Source organism: Grammomys surdaster, unplaced genomic scaffold (genome assembly GCF_004785775.1).
Source record: "Grammomys surdaster isolate TR1022 unplaced genomic scaffold, NIH_TR_1.0 1166, whole genome shotgun sequence".
Classification (NCBI taxonomy): domain Eukaryota; kingdom Metazoa; phylum Chordata; class Mammalia; order Rodentia; family Muridae; genus Grammomys; species Grammomys surdaster.
Window position 1 is genome coordinate 3,204,998 of NW_021605585.1, and position 15,598 is coordinate 3,220,595.

The 15,598-nt window shown below is 40.9% G+C and overlaps 1 non-coding gene across 1 annotated transcript; it reads left to right on the forward strand.

Moving 5' to 3' along the window:
• The first annotated feature begins 14,142 nt into the window (after positions 1-14,142).
• Positions 14,143-14,274, forward strand: LOC114635209. The gene has a single exon (XR_003713434.1). It is a non-coding gene; the product is annotated as a small nucleolar RNA SNORA17 (small nucleolar RNA).
• The last annotated feature ends 1,324 nt before the right edge of the window (positions 14,275-15,598 follow it).

A 15,598-nucleotide genomic window follows, 5' to 3' on the forward strand; every position in this document is an offset into this window, starting at 1 on the left:
TCTCTCTTCCTGTCCGCACTCCATCCCTCCAGGACCGCTTGCAGGCAGAGGCAGCGGCTGTTCACACCCAGTCCTCAGCCAAGCCGGAGATTCTCGTGGGACCCCATCTGGAGCTGGTCCAGCAAATAAGGATATAAAAGACCCAGATGATATAACTGAAAGACAAGAAAACATAATCCTTTCTATCAAAATGCCTATGAAAGGGCCTTATCTTCTTTATCAGAAGCCACAAAAGAACAGTCATGAAAACCAATCATATACCAGACCGTATGAAAATAGTAATACATTTTTAAATTGAGAAACCTATTCAGATAACATTTTTATCATAAATTAATAAAACAATGGCATTTATCATAAATTTAGAAACAAAAGTTTCCTACCATTTGGAAGTTTCAGCTTTGTAATTTTAAAACAATTCTTGAATCTAATCTAAGATTATAGTTACAGAACATATGAGAGTGAATAATAATGATGACATCATCCCAGAATGTTGTTGTTGGATATAACAACAGTGTTCAGAGAAAATGAGAGGTATGTGTATAGTAACCAGCAAGGGAGAATCTTCAAAACCAAAGGAAGCAGTTACCTTTTCAAGTCAGAAAAAAGGATGACTAAAATAAGTAGTAATCAAGTGGGAAGAATTCAGAAGAAAAAGTTAGAGCTATTATGAGTCTGAATATTTTAAAAGTTGTGTGCATTTTAAAACCCAAATGCTTGTTCTTTAGAGGACCAGAAAGAAAGCAGTAAAGTTGGCCTGCTGTTGGTCTCATTTTATAAAATTAGAAATTCAATTATGTAAAACTGAACTGCAATAGAGGAAGTTATTGCAGACAGAACCACAAGATGATTTTGCAAACTCAGGCAACTAAATTTGAAAACAGTGATGAAGTATATAATTTTCTAATAAAGCTAATTTCATTGAAATATAACTCAACCAAAATTGGTCTAAATAGATCAGTTGTTACCACAAACTTATTTAAAACTTCACAAAGGCCTCTCTTTCCTCCAAAGTACTATTTCAAAATAGCTTCACAAGGTACCGTTTGCGAAGCTTAAATAAACAGGCAATCCAAGAACGTCCACTTTGGAACTAGTTCTTTCAACAAAAGATGGAGGAGAAATGGAAAGAGGAAAGAAAGTTTCATCCCCAGACCTGAAGCAGACTGCTTCCAGGGGCCTGTCCTCCCACGCCACCTCCAGTCCCTAGGGACTTGGCCAAACCTTGTGATGGACCTTCTGAGTCCCCCATTTCTTTTGGTCAGTCCCCAATACCTTGGAACACCTTTTGCCTGGGCCCACCAGTGACCATGCTTGCTAGGAACTCAGAAGCACTCCCTACCTGACAACCCACAGCGACCACAGATTCCTAAGATCCAGGGAGGGTGATAGAAACCCGAGAATGGAACAAAGACATGACCAGGTACCAGTGCCTAGAATTATAATTATCCCAAACCCAATACCTAGATTCCAGTGCTCAAATATAATCTATGAAATGACAGGCAGGACAATATGTCTCCACTGAAGCACAGTACTACAGTAGGCCCTGAGTATTCTGATGTGACTCAAACACACATAAGGACTTCAAAATTTGAGTAGGGTAGAAGTCCTTAAACAGAAAATTACTACATCCCTTTCAGAAATCTATGGAAATGCAAACAGTGAAATGAGATGAAGAAAACAGTAGAAATGAAAACAATTTAAAAAAAAAACTAAGGGAAAATTGGAAATGAGAAATACAGAAACCTGAACAGGAAGTACAGAGGTGAGCCTCACCAAAAGAATATAAGAGATGGAAGAAAAAAGCATTCCACAGTAACACCAAATTTTAAAAGTATCTATTTACCAGGTGTGGTGGTGCATGCCTTTGATCCCAGCACTTGGGAGGCAAGACAGGTGGAAGAGGTTAACAACACCAAGGAAACACAAGGAATAGATAACCCCAGATCAGACAATCAAAAGAAGGGCCTGGGGCATCCACACCACACCAACAAAATAGTGGAAATCACAAACATTGCTCATTGATAACTCTCACCAGTCAATGGTACCAATTCCCCCAATAGAAAGATATAGACTAACAGACTGGATCAAAAACAGGAATCATTCTTCTACACCTTCCAAGAAACACACCTTAACATCAAGAATATGTATCATCTCAAGGTAAAATGATGGAAAAAGATATTCCAAGCAAACAGACCTAAGAAGCAAGGCAGTGTAGCCATTTTAATATCTGACAAAGTGACTTCAAGTCAAACCTAATCAGAAGAGATATGGAAGTATGCTACATAGTTACCAAAGGAAAAATTCACCAAGAAGACAGGGCACTTCTAAACACTTAGACACCAAACACAAGGGCATGTTTGTAAAGGAATCGCTACTATAGTTTAAATCACATATTGACCCTCACACAGGGATAGTAGGAGACTCCGATAGCCAATCTCACCAACAGACAGTTACCCAGATGAAAAATAAACAGAGAAATGTTTGAACTAATCAATGTCATAAAGCAAACGAGCCTAACATATTTACAGAACATTTCACTCAAATACAAAAGAATGCACCTTCTTCTAAATACCTCTTGGAACTTTCTCCAAAGTTGACCACATACTCAGACACAATGCAAGACTCAACAGATACAAGAAAATTGAAACAACTTCCTGCATTATGTCTGACTACCACAGATTAAAGCTGAATAGCAACAACAGAAAGCTTACAAACTCATTGAAACTGAACAACTCTCTACTGAGTGAAAGATGAGTCAAGACAGACATTAGAAAAAGATTTAAAATTTTAAAATTAAACAAATTATTTACTTAAATATAATTAATTAAAATAAACATTAAAACTTAAAATTAAACATTAAAAGCTTTCTAGAAGTATATAAGTACAATATAGCTTAAAATGTGGATATATTAAAGCTCTTCAGAAAGTACATATACATAAAATGAGTTCTTGTTAACTTAGAAATAAAACTGAAGACAAGAGTCTAGTGGGTAATTCTCACACAATGCCTGTGAATGTCAGAGTTGGCCTGGCCCTAAGGTAACATAAAAGATACTTAGGCTTAAAGCACAAATTACATTTCTTACAAGGATGAGTTTTACGGCTTAGAAGTAATCTCAAGGCTTTAGGAGAAAAAGGTCTAGGATAAACAAATGTAATATTCTGGGAGAATACAGGCAGAGCCTAGCTCAATAGGTTGCAAAGGATTACCATATTGCAAACAACATTTTGCTCTAGCATTCTAAATTAGCTGTGTGTTTAACTTTTCCTGGCTTCTCCAGTGCTTCTCTGTGTCCACAAAGACCTTTTTGCCCTCTAAGGGACCAGATGGATTCAGTGCAGAATTCTACCATACTTTCAAAGAAGAATTGACTCCAATACTCCTCAAATTATTCCACAAAATAAAAACAGAAAGGATGCTGCCTAATTCTCTTTTGCAAGGTCCCAATTACCCTGATACTTTAAACAAATCCCAAGCATAAAAATAAAATTACAGACAATTTTTTGTATGGACAAGATTTTTTTTAAAATTTCAATGAAACACTAACAAACTGAATAAAAAATACGTCAGGAAGATCTTCTGCTATGATCAAGTAAGCTTTATACCAGAGATGAAGGGATGACACAACATATGTAAACCAATAAATGTAACTTGTCATATAAACAAGCTGGAAGACAAAAACACATGATTATCTCATTAGATACAGAAAAAAGTCTTTTACAAAAAACAATACCCTTTCATCATAAAAAGTCCTAGAAAGACTAGGTACATAAGAGATATGTCTCAACATAATAAAAGTGATTTACAGCAGGCCTATAGTCGATGTCAAAACAAATGGAGAGAAACTCAAAGTACTACTATTCAAATAAGAAACAAGGTAAGGAACAGATTGGGAAAAGATCTTCACCAACCCTACATCTGATAAAGGGCTAATATCCAAGGTATACAAAGAACTGAAGAAATTAGACTCTAGACAATCAAAGAACCCTATTAAAAAATGGAGCATAGAGCTGAACAAAGAATTCTCAACTGAGGAAACTCGAATGGTTGAGAAGCACCTAAAGAAATGTTCAGCATCACTAGTCATCAGGGAAATGCAAATGAAAACAACACTGAAATTCCACCTCACACCAGTCAGAATGGCTAAGATCAAAAACACAGGTGACAACACATGTTGGCGAGGATGTGGAGAAAGAGGAACACTCCTCCACTGTTGGTGGGATTGTAAACTGGTACAACCACTATGGAAGGCAGTCTGGTGGTATCTCAGAAAATTGAACATAGTGTTACCTGGGGACCCAGCTATTCCACTCCTGGGCATATACCCAAAAGAAGTTTCAACATACAACAGGGACACATGCTCCACCATGTTCATAGCAGCCCTATTTATAATAGCCAGAAGTTGGAAAGAACCCAGATGCCCTTCGACAGAAGAATGGATGCAGAAAATGTGGTACATGTATACAATGGAGTACTACTCAGCTATTAAAAACAATGAGTTCACGAAATTCCTAGGCAAATGGATGGATCTGGAAAATATCATCTTGAGTGAGATGACCCAATCTCAAAAGAACATACATGGTATGCACTCACTGATAAGTGGATATTAGCCCAAAAGCTCACAATTTCTAAGAAACTACATATAGACCACATAAAACTCACATAGAAGAAGGAAGACCAAAGTATGAATGCGTTGGTCCTTTCTAGAAGGAGTATCAAAAGTTTCAGCCAGAGCTCCTAAAGTCTAAACCGCCAGCCAGAGAGCACAAAGGGAGGGACTCGTGCACCTGTATAGGGAATTGAGGGTGACCTTGTTAGACTTCAGTGAAAGTGGAGGGCCATGGTCCTCGAAAGTTTGGATCCCCTACTGTGTGGGAATTCAAGAGCAGGGAGATGGGACTGGGAGGATGTTTGGAGCACACCCTCACAAAAATTAGGAGGAGGGGGTATGGGATAAGGGGTTTTGGGGGAGAATGAGAAAGGAGATAACATTGAAAGGTAAATACATATAATATCCAATGAAAAACCCACACAGATAAAGGGTCTAAAAAAAGAGAGAGAGAGAGATTACTTATTTTAAATTAATTTCAAAAGTTTCTAGGAGTTGCTAATTGGCTATGATACTTTGTTAAGCTCTCCACAAAAGAATTTAAATCTCTGTTCAATATTCTCAAGAGAGAGGTAAACCCTAATTTCTTCAACAGTTAATTGACAAAAGAGAGGTAATCTCACAAAAAGTAGAAAAAGCTATTTCTAATCGATATATTATATAGTCTGATTAATTGTCAGTGGTGCTATAAAAGTCCTTTGACAAAAGATTATTAATATAGATTTATATATCCTTAAATAAGGTCTTCATGACTCTCTGAGTGTGGAAGGAGAGACTGTTGGCGCTTCTGCCCTGATTTTACAAGAACTCTGAAAAATTGGCTTTAAAAACAAAAGAGGGGGAACGGTACCCCCTCAGAAGGAGTCCCCCTGAAATACTCTCCATCATGCCTTGTTCACTTTTATCTCTCTAAAGCTGAAAGCTCATGGCAAATCTCTTGCTGACCATGTTGGTGACCTCTGGCACCACCAAGACCAACAAAACTTTGCCACAGATATGGGGAAGGACCCTCTTACCCATAAAGGGAATGGCCCAGACCCAGTTCACTTATGGAGCCGAGGACTGATATGCCTGTCCAATACCACAGAAGGCACAGCTAACCGGCTACCAAAAAGATTAATGAAAAAAAATAGATACCCCCACAAAGCCAGGCCCAACCATAAATACGATGAATAACAATTTACATCCAGGGAAGAGAAATCTCCCTGAGAATCCCCTTCTTTTTTCTTTCCAGGTAAAAATGAATCACCCGTGATGCCTGCTGTTAGAAGTTCTAATCCAGATATGCCAGAAGCCAGGACCCTTGCCCTTACCCTCACCCCCTACCTTTCCCCACCTGCACAATGTGCTCTGAAGTTTGGCAACTGCAAGATCCTGCTTGGCAACTGCAGATAGACTCAAAGCAGTGTACCATATCTTCTGAAGAATAGCAGGGAGACCATAACTCAAGCAGTGTACCATATCTTCTGAAGAATAGCAGGTTGCGGTCCTCCTCGCCCCCACGAATAACTAGGACACACCAGTCGGGTCAAGTGACGCCCAGACGTGGGGCTCAAGGCACGGACCCCTATGAACGGACCCTCATTGAGAGGACGTGCACACGACATCAGGATTGAGTGAGACAGAGATCGTCACCCACGACCTGTCGTCCTCGGAACCAGGTTGATTCTGCCATCAAGAAGACGGTTGAAGTTCATTACCATCAGCTGAAAATTGAAGAGGATCCAGAAGTGACTCCGCAGGAGACTGACACAGCTGCCAGCTCCCCTGCCTCCCCCTACGGTCGACCCCTAGACTTCCACGCCCTCCAGAAGGGTTCCTGGTATGCCTGGCTTTGCCGTCGTTTCTCTCGATAGAGAGCTTGGCCTCTTGATCACCCCAACAAAAATTGGCTTTTTCCTAAACCAAGGCCGCCCTTGATACGGCCGCTAACATTGGGGAGCCTTCCTTTATGACAATATTACACCCCAAACTGACAAATGGTTGGTAACTTGAACATTTACAAGGGACTAGGATGGCTGTGAGTTAGCCCAATGACGGGATTATTGTAGGTCCACTTCCCAGGGGCCCACCCAATGCAGCCAAAAAGGAGTGCGTGGTGCTGGGAATGGGTGCAGCCTACATGGCCTAAGACAGGGCTCTCACCCTCCTTTCACCCGCCTCGGGGTCCCTTGATGTTGCCCATAGTCGACAGCCTAAAGCCTCCGACCATCGATGTGACTCGTTTCACATCAATGTTTTGGGGTTGTGAACTTGTCTAAGACCCCCCCCCATAATTAGACATCCAAATTCAAAACTCACGTAGTTGGGATTGATCATAAGACGCCTTCTCTAACTAAACAGAGAAGGGGGAGATGCCAGAAGCCAGGACCCTCGCCCTTACCCTCACACCCTACCTTTCCCCACCTGCACAATGTCCCCTGAATCTTGGCAACTGCAAGATCCTGCTTGGCAACTGCAGATAGACTCAAAGCAGTGTACCATATATTTTGAAGAATAGCAGGGAGACCATAACTCAAGCAGTGTACCATATCTTCTGAAGAATAGCAGATAGATCATAATTCAAAGCAGTGTACCGTATAGACTATGACATGTTTCAAGGCACAGGCCAAGAAGATTCTGTACTTTTCCACCACCTGACTCCTCTTATCCCCTCCCCTTGTAAAACATGCTATAAAAAAGCATTTCATGTTCAAAAATAATAATAATAAAAGAAAAAAAAAGAAACAAGGTAAGGTTGTCTACTTTCTTCATATCTCCTAAATATAGTACTTAAAGTCTTAGCTAAAGCAATAAGCCAATGGAAGGAGATCAAAAAGATATAAATTGGAAAGGAAGAAGTCAAAATATCTTTACGTGCAGATGATATGATAACATACATAAATGATTCTAAAAACTCCATCAGGATACTTATATCGCTAACAAAAACTTTCAGCAAAATAAATCTATAGACTTACTATACACAAATGACAAAAGAACTGAGAAAAGAATCAGAGAAACAATTCCTTTCACACTAATATATATATATCTTGGGGTAACCATAACCAAGCAAGTAAAAGACTTGTACATTAAAAACTATATGACATTGAAGGAAGAAATTGAAGAAGATACCAGTGGATAAAAAGACCTCCCATGCTCATGGATCAGTTGGATTACTATAGTAAAAATGGCTATCTTACCAAAAGCAATCTACAGATTCAATGCAATTCCCATCAAAATTTCAACATAATTCTTCACAGAAATTGAAAGAACAATATTCAGCTTCATATGGAAACACAAAAAGGTCAAGATAATAATAATAATAATAATAATAATAGAACAGTTGGAGGTATCACTCTCCCCAATCTCAAATTGTATTATAGAGCTACAGTAATAAAGGCAGCATGATGTTGGCATAAAAATCAGACATGTCAGTGATGTAACCAAATTGAAGATGTAGACATAAATCTGCACACCTATAGGAATACACACCAGAAAAGGACCATATCTTCAACAAATACTACTGGTCAATCTGTATGACTGTATGTAGAAGAATCCAAATAGATCCATATTAATCACTCTACACAAAACTCAACTCTAAATGGATCAAAAACCTCAACATAAGGCCAGATATATACCCTGAATCTGATAGAATAACCTTGAAGCCATTGGCACAGGAAAGACTCTTTGAACAAAAGATGCTGAGAACAATTAATAAATAGGACCTAATGAAACTGATATGCTTCTGTTTTGCAAAGGACACCAACATTTCAACAAAGTGGCATCCTACAGAATGGGAAATTATTTCTTGCTGATTACATATCTAGTAGAGAGATACATAAAATATATAAAGAACTGTAAAAACTGGACATCAAGGAAACAAATAACCCAATTTAAAAATGGGATTCAAATCCAAACAGATAGTGCTAAAAAGATAAGACACAAATGGCCAAAAGCCATTTGTTCAACATCCTTAGCCATCAAGGAAATGCAAATCAAAACTACTTTGAGATTTCTATTTCTACCAGGCAGAATAGCCAAGATCAATACAACAAATGATACCACATAGTGGCAAGGATGTGGAGGAAGGAGACCACTCTTCCATTACTGGTGAAAGTGTAAACTTGCACTATGGAAATCAGTGTGCCAGTTCCTCAGAAAGATGAGACTCTGTCTACCACAAAGTCTAGCTACGACACTCTTGGGCATGTACCCAGAGGCCACTTCATCCTACCACAGAGACACTTGCTCAACCATGTTTGTTGTTATTCTATTCATAGTAGATAGAAATTGGAGACCAAACTAGATGCCCAAAAATGGTGAATGGATAGAGAAAATGTGACATATTTATACAATGAAATAATACTCAGCTGTTAAAGAAAATGAAACCATAAAATTCACAGGTAAATGGATGGATGTAGGGAAAAATTATCCTGAGTGAGTTATTGAAGATGCAAAAAAATCAAATGTGGTATATATTCACTTATATTTGATTGTTAGCTGTTAGGTCTTCAGTAAGTAGCCTGTAATCTGTATAACCACAAAAGTTAAGTATAGAACAAGGGACTAGATATTAGGAAGAATCTCCCAAGAAAGGGGAAATATATATTTATAGAAGGAGGGGGTGAGGAGACTGGAATGGAAGGATTGAATGGAGCGGGGAGGGAAGAAAGGGTAAGGGAGAAATTACAGGGAAGGACAGCTAAAACTAAAGGACATCTGAGAGGTCATTATGGAAATCTATTACAGAAGAAGCTTCTTAAAATATATAAATATATGAAAGAAGTCTAAATAGGGTCACCAAATAACAAAGAAGAAAAGTCCGAACTAGACATCTCTCTCCACCAAATGAAGCCTCCAGTGCCAAGAATCGGTTGCCTCTAATTGAGTTGTTAGCCAAAGAGACCACGTAGAAACCACCGAACAACCAAGACTACTGCCAAGGCTGTTGGTTGTTCTCCACAAACTGAGAGTTAGGGCCCCATTGCTGAAGACAGCACCTGGACAACTCATTGAACATAAAGAACTCGAGCTGTGCCTACCTAGCGCCTTCACCCCTACTGACTAGTGTCCACAGTAAGAGAAGGTACTCTACACACTACCATAGGAGAAAGGCAAACACTGGCCCAGCTACAAACCCTCTCATCTACAAGAGTGACCTGCCTGCAATATATGCTGGTGCACTAGTGGCACAAAGCTTGTGGGAGTAACCAACCAGTACCTGCTTTGGGTGAAGGCCTACTCCATGAGATAGAACCCATACTCAATGCTGCATTGATGGCTGAGAACCTGAGAATACATAGAACATGGATCCAGGGGGAAACCAACCTCTACTGTCTTGCTAAAGAAGCATAGTGATAAAATGACTTGTATTCTGCTATACTCTTTGACCAGTGCCTTGCTTATCCATCATTGGAGAAACTTCCTCCTGTAGCAGATGGAAACAAATACAGATACACACAGCCAGATAATATGCAGATAGTAAGAGATGTCTCTTTCCCTCTGGCTGGTGTCAGGTTTGAGTGCTTTCCTCTCCCTGCTCTTCAAACTTGTAAAAGTCTTTTTCTCTGTTGACCCATCCCACCATACTGGGGGGGGGGGGTGGAAAATCCACAGGGGAGGCCTGTGAGAGTCATGGGCTGGTCCTGTGGGGATAACTGCAGCCTGTCTATCAAGGCCACCCGGCTTGTGCTTGTGCTCTCCTGCTCTGCTGGAGAGCTGTGCCCTGAGAGCTCTACTTCCCTGGGCGCTAGTCTCCTCAGAGCCTCAGCTGTCATGTCTCTGCATTCTTCAGCAGTCCTGTCACACATGCTGGGAGTTTCTGAAACTTGCTGTTCCTCTCTTTATTTGGAATAGTCTTTTCTTTCCAGAGAAACAGACTTCTCTAACAGCAACACTACACCAAACAAGACATGAAAACATACTTACAACTGAGTAAAGCTCACTAGTATACCATCAATGACCACAGAACAGCAAACAAACAAACAAACAAACAAAAAACAGTGTACAGTATTGTGAAGTTAAAGAGCAGATGTGCCAATACTATGAAATTTCAAAAAAAAAAATATTTAGAGTGGAGATTAGTGCAGCTGTCAGTCCTCATCTGAGAACTGTCTTTGTTCGGTGCATGGCAATTAATACAGAAATTCACAACTGGTCAAAGTGCAGAGAGTAAGTGTCTGTAGAATGCTCAGCCGTAAGTAGGCCATCTATATCACTGCCTTTCCCCCACCCCCACAAGGCTCAGGGAAGGCTGCAGAAGAGGGATCAGAAAAAGACAGTAACAGCCAAAGGCCAGACAGAAATGAGGCAAAACAGTGTTTTCAGGACACCACAAACCCATTGCACTTATGAATCCACAGGAGCTGGATTACCTGAATAAAACCAGCACTAGATCAAGCCAGTCCACATTCCCAACATGGATAGGGGTGGGATTTAAGACCCTCATCCTAGCTACCAGGAGGCCATTCTTTTCCTAGAGGCCTTCATATGAAGATATAGAACTCTCAGCTCCTCCTGCACCATGCCTGCCTAGATGCTGCCATGATGCTGCCTTGATGATACTGGACTGAATCTCTGAACCTGTAAAACAGCCCCAATTAAATGTTGTCCTTATAAGAATTGCCTTAGTAATGACATCTATTCACAGCAGTAAAACCCTAAGACGGAAGTTGGTACCAGGGACTGAGTATTGCTGTGATAGACTTGACCATGCTTTTGTTTGGAAGAATGTGGATTTTGGCACTTTGGATTTGGAAAGCCATGGAGTGCTTTAACTGGGGCTTAATGGACTATCTTAGTAGGAATATGTAACACTGTTGTTGAGAGTCATTTGAATTGTACAGACCTGGCCTAAGAGGTTTCAGTGGAAAAGAACTTCAGTATGTGGCCTAGAGACTAGTTTTGTGTTATTTTGGTGAAGAATGTGGATGCTTATGGCCCTTATCTGAAGAGTCTACCTGAGCTCAGTTAAAGTAAGGAGATTTATATTTATTGCATTGACAAAGGAAATCTCAAAAAAAAAAAAAAAAAAAACAGGAGAGACTTTGTTCTCTGGTTTAGCCTCATGAAGAACATTCTGATTAAGCATAGCACACTTAAAAAGAAAAAATTCAAAATGTATGGTTCAAGTAATATTAAAGAGACACCAGAAAGTAAAATGGTGCCAAATCCTATGTTCAAGCAATAAAGAGGTTAAGGGAGTGGTGATCTCAGGGCAAGATCCCACCAAGCTAAGCTTATTGTTTATGCTTTTGCAGTTGAACAAGGGACTTGGTTATTGTTTTCGTTTGGACTTTTAATCTGGAATGAACTATAGTCCAGAAATGGAGAACCCACTTGTGATCCAGACCTTGAGGCTGGAAGACACAGGCTTTTGATCTTGATCTTGAGGAACAATAGCCATGAAAAGCTAAGGCTCAGGCATGGTGCTACACATTTTTAATCCCAGGAGACAAAGGCAAGCAGATCTTTGAGTTCAAGGACAGAGCAAGTTCTAGGTGAAGAAAAAGCTTAAGTCCAGGTGTAGTGATACATGCCTTTAATCCCAGCATTCAGGAGACAGGGTCATGCAGATCTCTGAGTTCAAGGTCAAGCTACCAGTTTCAGGTTACAAGTTTCAGGACAGCCAAGCTTAGGCAGTGAAGGAGTTGGAAAACAGAAAGCTGGTGATAATGTAATATAACAAGGGGCCACGGCCCAGTCTCAGCAAGCGGTAGAACTTGGCAGATTCAGCCATGTGGCTCTGGCTTTAGAATCCAGGACAGAAGGGACTTGTGGGACAATTGATGTTGGTTTCCTGGAGCTAAGGAATTAGTGGTAATTAAGAAGAGACCAGTGTCACTAAGGTGAAATCTGGGAAGAGTTTTTGAGAGCACAAAGAAACTGTGTTCCAGAGATAGCCAAGGTTATACTTCATGCTGCAGCTAGACTCGGTTATGTGTAAGAATCACCTTGGTAGTACTAGTTTTGAAGGTACAAAGGGGTGATGGAGTGTAGCTAAGGTTTAGCACTATGAGAGGCCAGGCAAGGCCTTTGGTGAATGTATAGCCTTAGTTGCAGTTGATAGTCTAGGACTGAAAAGGTTATGTAAAGAAGTTGAGGTTTGACACCATGAAGAGAACCTATGAGAGGCTATTGGTGAAGACTAGTTGCAACAGAAGACCCTACCATATTGGAGATGGCAGTACCATGGGGTGATCACCAAGAACAGTAGCAGCAGTGCAGTGGAGTTAACCAGAGTCTAGAGAGCTGCAGAGGGCAGAGCTGGAGAAGTAACACCAGCCATTTGAAGGAGCCCAGAAGATCATGTGTGGATCCCAGACACTGAAACAAGAAGTTGTAAGATTGAAGTTGCCTTTGAGACCCCAAGATGTTAGAGATGCCAGAGCCATGGGATACCTGCTGAAGAAAGCTGCTAACAGGGAGTGGATCCAGCCCAGGAAAAAGAAGACTGTTGCAGTCAACAAAGATGAAAAAGGAGTTGGAGATCTGAAGACTACTTTGACATCAGACAAGCAGATTCAGAGTTTGGAATTTGCCCATCTGCTTTTTGGTTTTGTTTGGTCCAGTATTTCCTCACTATGACATTTTAAAATAATAATGTATGATAATGATGTTAAAGATATGTGATCTGCTTTTTTATTTTGACTTTATAGGTAATTACAGTTAAGTGATTGAGTGAATCTCAAAAAAGACTTTGAATTTTAGACTTTCAACATTGTTGAGGCTGTTATAGACTATGGGAGTTTTGAAGTTGGACTAAATGTATTTTTCATTGTGCTTTGGCTAGGTATGGCCCCCAGAGACTCATGTGTTTGAACAAGCCTATGGAAGCCAAGGAGTGGAATGCGGTGGTTTGAATATGCTTGGCCCAGGAGGTGGCACTATTAGGAGATGTGGCCTTGTTGGAGGAAATATGTCACTCACTGTGGGAGTGGGCTTGGAGACCCTCCTTCTAGCTTCCAGGAAGCCACTCTTCTCCTTGAGGCCTTCAGATGAAGATGTAGAACTCTCAGCTCCTCCTGTACCATGTCTGTCTGGATACTGCTATACTCCAGCCGTGATGATAATGAACTGAACCGAACCTCTGAACCTATAAGCCAGCCCCAATTAGATGTTGTCCTTTATAATAGTTGCCCTTGTCATGGTGTCTGTTCACAGCAGTAAAATCCTAACTAAGAAATAGCCTCATGTCCATGTGTGTATGGAAAGCATCATTTGCTCTCAGAGGCTTATATTATAAACAAGATAACATGAAGTTGGGAGAGAGAATCTGGTAGAAGTTGAAAGGGAAAGTAGAGGTGAATATGCCTGAAATACATGTACGCATGTATAAAATTATCAAAGAATAAATAAAAATATTAATAATGTTAGTATTATTTAAAAAGTCAATATCATAAAGGATGAAAATATAATGAAATAAATAAGAAAAGAGGGGAAAGGAGAAAAGCAAAGCATGAGGAAGATTAATTAAGAGAAGAAAAGAGGGAAGATAGAGAAGAATATTATGACAAGGGACAAGGGAGAGAATAACTCAAGGGATTTAAAAATGTGTACCCCTAGAGGTATTGCAGGTGTGGCTGCTGTGTCACATGTGCATCCCTAGGTGACAGAGAGGAAAGAGCCTATGTCTACACTCAGTGTCCTGACCTGTGGACAGCTGAGTGATTAGAAGCCTAACATTCCCTGAGAAAAACAAGACTGAGCCAACCACCAGTCTGGTGCAGCATAGACCTGGACAGGCTCCCAGGGTACGGAGCAAGCTGGAGACTAGAAGAATTCCACCTGGGACAACTATCAGACCTGCACCATGAAGCTCAGATAGGAAGCTAGCCTAAGCTGGCCATCAGTCTAGCCTGGGGACATGTTGATGTCTGAGGACATGTTGATGCAGAACTCATCCTGGACATCATGGGGGATCTGGTTCTTGGGGCATGGGAGCAGGAGAGTAGACTCCACCCTTAGCTAGCTGCAGTACCCTGGACAGCAGCCCCGATCCCTGTACAGTGCAGGTGTTTTTGAGGGTGAGTGGGGGTGGCCCAGAGGATATGAGCATGGGAAAGCTGGCCCTACCACATCTCCCATGTTTGCTTCTCACCACCTGTGGTTGGCAGGAGTCCTGGCCCAAGGGTCATGAGAGCAAGAGAGCTAGCCCTGCCCCTCACCACCTGCAGTACTTGGGAGAACAGGCCCTGTACCTTGTCTGGACAGCACAGTAGAGCTGGCCCTGAATGTGGGGTTTTCATGTGAGCTAGCCCAAGTATTTTTTTAAAAATCTGATTGACTTGTTAAAAAAAAGTAGATAAAAATACATTAATATAAAATTAAGACACAAATACTTATTTAAAAACTCAAAATATTACTAAAATAATAGTACATTAAAAGAGGAAATCACAGTAGGGGCAAAGAAAAAGCACTGAGGCAGCTTCTAAGCCCATGAAAATGAGGTTACCACATAAAAGGAAGGAGGATCACTTTCTAGCTCTAGAGTCTGTGGGCTGGGGAGGCTCTCCCCACCTCCACAGACTCCTCAGCACACCCTCAGAGGGCTCCTGCTCTATCCAGGATAGACGGTCTCCTTGGACTACTGGAAGTGAAGGAAGAAAGCTCTGACATATAGATATACAAGAGGGACAGTTTTGCCCTCCCCTTCTCCTCAGAGGCTGTTGGCCATCAGCCTGAGGTGACAAAGGGAGCAGAGGTGGGGAGCAGGGTTCAGCTGGCTGTGAGTATGGCAGATAGACCTCCGGAGACTGCCGAAGTGAAATGAGTCTACTTTACTGTTTAAGGGATAGGGTATACAAGGGCTCTTTAGGGGTACAAGTGCAAAGGGCTAACTGGTCATAGCATCAAGCAAGGGGAAAGAGCTTATTGGTTATAATACAACACCAAATTATTGTGCGGGAAGGAAGCCAGAGAGGGATATGTGTGCTGAATTATACAGCCTTGCAGAGACCTCTGTACAAGGTCACTTTTCAGACAAGGACAGATAAGGCCAGCCGCCTGTG